Source organism: Nicotiana attenuata, chromosome 5, assembly GCF_001879085.1.
Source record: "Nicotiana attenuata strain UT chromosome 5, NIATTr2, whole genome shotgun sequence".
Classification (NCBI taxonomy): domain Eukaryota; kingdom Viridiplantae; phylum Streptophyta; class Magnoliopsida; order Solanales; family Solanaceae; genus Nicotiana; species Nicotiana attenuata.
In genome coordinates this window covers 38,290,331-38,295,998 of record NC_031993.1, presented here as the reverse complement: position 1 = coordinate 38,295,998, position 5,668 = coordinate 38,290,331, and positions in this window count along the sequence as shown.

The window sequence follows — 5,668 nt, the reverse complement described above, 5'->3', positions numbered from 1 at the left end:
GATCCCGGTAGTCGACACAGATTCTAACCTTCCCGTCCTTCTTTGGTACCGGCACGATGTTGGCTAACCATGTCGGATACTCTACCACCTTGAGAACCTTAGCTTTGACTTGCTTAGTAACCTCTTCTTTGATTTTCAAACTCATGTCGGGCTTGAATTTCCTGAGCTTCTGCTTTACCGGCGGACAGGCTGGATCTGTTGGCAGTTTGTGAGCTACAATGGCCGTGCTGAGACCAGTCATATCATCATACGACCAGGCGAATATGTCCTCATATTCTTTTAAAAATTCCGTATACTTTTCCCTTTCTGATGGCGACAAGTGAACACTGATGCGAGTTTCTTTGACGTTCTCTGTATCTCCCAAATTAATGACCTCAGTTTCTTCCAGGTTGGACTTAGGTCTATTCTCAAAATTCTCAACCTCTCTGACGACCTCTTCAGGTATTTCATCTTCTTCTGAGTCTATGTCCTTTTGTTGCGTTGTTTCGTTGCAAGTCACAGTCGTTGGTTCATCGTCAAGATAAGTAATAGTAATGCTGTATAAAATAGAGTAAATGATAGAGAAAATAATAAGCGAGATATATATGATAAACTGAAATGCTTTGATTAAATTCAAAGCTGTTTGAAACATCGGAGCTCTTTTCGAAATTAAAGACAATGCGGGAAGAAAATCAACTAGTAAAGTAAACTAAAAAATGCGATGCATGCTGCTTTTGTTTAGCCTTGCTACCCCGAAACCCTCCGGGCTCTGACGGTCCTAATTGACCAGTTGCTGAGGTGGTCTCCCCTGCTTACAACTTGTACGGAAGGGCCTTCCTCCCCTTCCTCCTCAAAAAGAACACAGCAGTCCATGTCATCATCCTCCAGGAACAAATTCTTCATGGCTGCCAATGTTTCATCTTCTTCTGACCCATATATAGTATCTGCTGGCTGGAAGGTCTGCTTCAGGCTAGGTATCGGAAACTCCAATGGATAGTAGGGGCCGCGCCATGGTGGCGACCAGTTCTGGAATTCCTTCCAAGTATAACCATACCCTAAGCCAAAGGTAGTGCCATGCTTCTTCAGTTTGATGGGCTTAGTGATCCCCTGAAGATTTTTACCAAGTCCCTTTCCAGGCTCGTACCCGCACCAATTCAGGATACTTTCGATCTTGTTGTCCCACCACTTGTCTTTGTCTACAGCGTTGACCCTTTCGATGTGGTGGTATGTCTCTCCGCCTATTCTCCTTCTGCCCCCGATCATTGGGATAGTCTGGCGACTATATATGGGGTTACTACCATCGCCATGAATGATCACCTCTTGGTGGTTCCATTCAAACTTTATCGCCTGATGCAGGGTTGATGCTACGGCTCCGGCAGCGTGGATCCAGGGGCGTCCCAACAGCAAGTTGTAGGATGCCGGGACGTCTATCACTTGGAAGTCGACGTCGAACCATGTTGGCCCCATTTGCAAGCACAGGCTGATTTCTCCAATAGTAGATCTCTGGGATCCATCGAAGGCTTTGACATTGATAGCCCCATCTTTGATCTCATGCAGGCTTTTTCCCAAGGTTCTGAGAGTTATCAGCGGACAGATGTTGAGGCTTGATCCTCCATCAATCAGGACTCTAGTGATGAAATAATCTTCACATTGCACGGTGATGTGCAGTGCTTTGTTATGGCTCAAAACTTCTGGCGGCAACTCGTCTTTGTGGAAGGTTATTTTATGGCTCTCCAACACTTGCCCCACCATATTCGCCATTTCACCCCCGGTTATATTGCTGGGCACATAGGCTTCGCTTAGTATCTTCATTAAGGCATTCTTGTGAGCGTCTGAACTCTGCAGAAGAGCCAGGATAGATATCTGTGCTGGTGTTTTGTTCAGCTGTTCAGCGACTGAGTACTCCTTAGCCTGTATTTTCCTCCAAAGATCGTCGGGTCCTGTCTCAATGGGACGTCCCGGGGCTTGCTTACCGGATTCGGCTAGGTGCTCTAGGGTGTAGACCCTCCCTGTTCTAGTCATTCCTTGTGCGGCAATCGTTTCTCCTGTCTTTGTTTTTCCTTTCCTCCTAGCTTCGACAGTGTAATCCCATGGTATGGCATTTGAGTGGAATGGTGTTTTGTCAGTCATTTCCACCGGAATAGGCACCCTTGGTGGTAACACATCAACTTCAAAGGGTGTAGGTGCCTTTGGAACTCCAAATTCAACCTCGATTGGTCCGGGCGCCTTTGCAGAGGGAGGCGCTTCAAATTCAAGAGGTATAGACATATTTACTTCGTCGTCCATGGAGGGCTGATTCTGCACAACAATTGGGTTAAGGGTAACCGCTGGCTTCTTTGGTTCATCCCCTTCAGCAATCAAACCTATTGACCCTTTGGGGTCCCAATCATCCTCGATCTCGATCATATGAATGTCTCCACCTTTGTGGTCAGGCAGGGGGTTGTTACGAACATTAGGAGCGGGCTCCTTTGCTACAATGACCTTATTGTCGATCAGGGTCTGAATCTTATCTTTCAATGAACGGCACTCGTCAAGGGTGTGTCCCTTCATGCCGGAGTGATACGCACAGGTCTTGTTGGGGTTGACCCACTGGGAGGGATTTTCTGGAGCTTTGGCTGGGATAGGAGTGACGTAACCAGCAGCTTTAAGTCTTTCATATAGCTGGTCAATCGGTTCAGCGATGGCTATGTATTGTCTGGGAGGTTTGCGGTCAAAATTTGGTCTAGGTCTTGGAAAATTTTGACGGGTAGGTGGTTATTGGTAGTGGGAGGGTTGAGCATTATAAGCTTGGTAAACAGGTGCTGGTTGAGAGTATCTGGGTGAGGTGGGTTGATATGTGAGAGGTGGAGAGGATTGGTAAACGGGAGGTGGATAGGAGGGTGCGGGTGCTTGGTAATTCGGGATGGGCTGATATGTAAGTAGAGGTGATGGGTAAGTGTGGTATTTTGGTGGTGATTTGGCTCCCTGTGCGACAATCACGGCACTTACATCTTTCTTCTTGGACGCGCCACCAGTTTGTAAAGCCTTATTGGTGGCTTGCAATGCTTCAAGATTTGTAACCATACCATTCTTGATGCCCTCTTCGATTCTTTCTCCGAGTTTGATGATATCAGAGAACTTTTGACCCTCGATCAACATCAACCTCTCATAATATTGGGGATCCTGAGCCCGGACGAAGAATCTATTCATTTGCTCTTCTTCTAGGGCCGGCCTGACCTTTGCAGCTTCTGACCTCCAACGGGTAGCATACTCGCGGAATGTTTCGGTGGGTTTCTTCTTCAAATTTTGTATGTAGAATACATCTGTGCGTTCTCTGTATTAAATCGGAATCTATCCATGAAGTTCGATGCCATACCTACCCAACTCGTCCATTTCTTGGGGTCTTGACTTATGTACCATGATAGTGCATCTCCCTTTAAGCTCCTCATGAAGAGCTTTATACGGATCTTCTCATCTCTTCCGAACCCCACTAGCTTATCGCAATAGGTCCTCAGGTGGACTCTGGGATCTCCTGTTCCATCAAACATTTCGAACTTGGGAGGTTTGTACCCCTCCGGGAGTTCAACATCTAAGTTGAATGCACAAGTCCTCGTAATTCAATCCTTCAATGCCTTTGTTACCTTCTACGCCCTGAACTCGACTAGTTAATTTCTTGAGCTCTGCTGCTAAGTTCCTGATGAGGGAGTCCTTGTCATCAGACTCAGGTGCATTTGAGATGGGTTGGGCGTAGCGGGGTACAGTATCCACGTAAATAGGAGTGTTGTGGAGATGGTCATTTATGGTGTTCGGTGGATCGGGAATGAGTAGTGGGGTGTTATTTGGAGCGTGGCAAGTGTTACAGGTATGAGTGGGTTGTATCTGTGGTTGCAGGGTGTTTTGTGGAGGTGCGGGATTTTGGGTGTTGACATCAGGAGCGGTGAGGGAAAATGACAGGTTTGCCAAATTCCGAACCTGATCCAGTTCTTCTCGAAATTTCAACAGCTTTTGTTCCAGTTGTGTAGCAGTTTCCTTAGCAACCGGGGTACCCTGAGGAATCTCAATCTCCTTTCTGGCGCTTGTATCTCCCATTCTGCCTTTATTTTTGTTCCGGACAGGACTCGGAGGAGGAGGAGGTGGAGGGCCCTTGGATCTTGTGGAGTATGCTGATGGTGCCAGAATGCACGAACTAACCTTTGGGGAGGGGAATAAAAATAAAAGAAAAAAAACAAAAAGGTAACAAGTTAGTGCGGGTCCTGAGGAAAAAGTATTGCAGTATTTAAACACATTGGGTGAGAATATAAATCGCGCCCTAATTTTGGTGCCTCGTTGTGCCCGAGGTAGGCCTCGCGACAAATAGTTTTGGAGAACTTATAATGCTAAATGCCTCATTTTATTGATAAGAATAAGATGAATCCAAAACGACTCTAAATAATAGAAAGTAAATGTCACTAGTGGCCATTGGCCTTATTACATCATTAAAGCAAAATAAAGGACTCCTAACTACTTGGTCCCAGAAGGACCTTTCCCAGATTTGGCAGTCTTGTCTCCCTCGAACAGCTCCACCAACTCGCGTAGTCCTAGCAGTAAGTAGGCTCGGGCCAGATGCCCGCCCGTATTTCCTTCGGCGTTTTGGCAGTCTTCGATCCTCTTGATGAACTTTCCTTCCAGCTCTATTAGACCCCGCTCTAAATATCCTAGTCAGTTGTTGGCGCTGACAGCCATTTCTTTCCACTCCTCGATCAATTTCTGATGGGCTTCTTGTATTTCCCGATGCTCACTTTCACACTCTCGAATTCTCTTGCGCAGTTGATTATACTTAACCTGTGCTTCAGCATGCTCGTCAACAATTATGTGACCTCGAACGAATCTCGGTTGACCCATGCCAACCCGAATAATGCGGCACGCAACCGGCGTGGTACCTGTCTGGCTCGATGGATTCCTTCCCCAAAACGATTTTGCAATGCCACAAATGCTGAGCTTGGCACCTGTGAGGGCTATCATCGTCTTGGAAATTAGCCCTGAGGTGGCTTGTTTTATCAACCTTTGGTATGATTTGTCTTCTTCCAGCTTGCCTCTTGGCTCGGAGAGGAACGTAAGGATAAGTCCCTCTCAAACCAATCCGTATGAGAAATGGTGCATCTCGGGATCGGACAATGAATTCATCCGTAGGGAACCACTCAAACATCCATTGTACCTGGTCTTCATTCAGATTTTCGAACAATTCTACCCACCCTCTGGCGTCCTCTGGCTGAGCGAACATCTTTGGCATATAATTCATACGCCTCGGCTGGTGGAAGGCGATATGATCATCCCCAAAAAGCAAAACATGAAAACAAAGACCCTTCTATGGACATGCCCCAATGAGGTGATAGCAAATTCATCTGAATAGGTGCGGTATGACTTGCTATATAGATAGTCAAACGGGATGTTGGAGTTTTTCAAACAGGTTAAGTCTGGGTTTTTCTTCAACCCCATCATTTTGAGGAAACCCCTTCCTTTGCGATTTTCTGGCATAAGCAGACCCGGAGTCTCCCAAGGAATTCCAACTAGACCCCCTATCTCTTCAAGTAAAGGAGTCATCTCTAGATCACCAAAGCGGAACACAGATTTATCACTATCCCAGAATAATGTTGCAGCCTCTATGATTCTGTTGTTAGGTTGAATCTCTAGGAGAGAAGGCAGATTCCCTAGGTACTTGCGGACGAGTGTT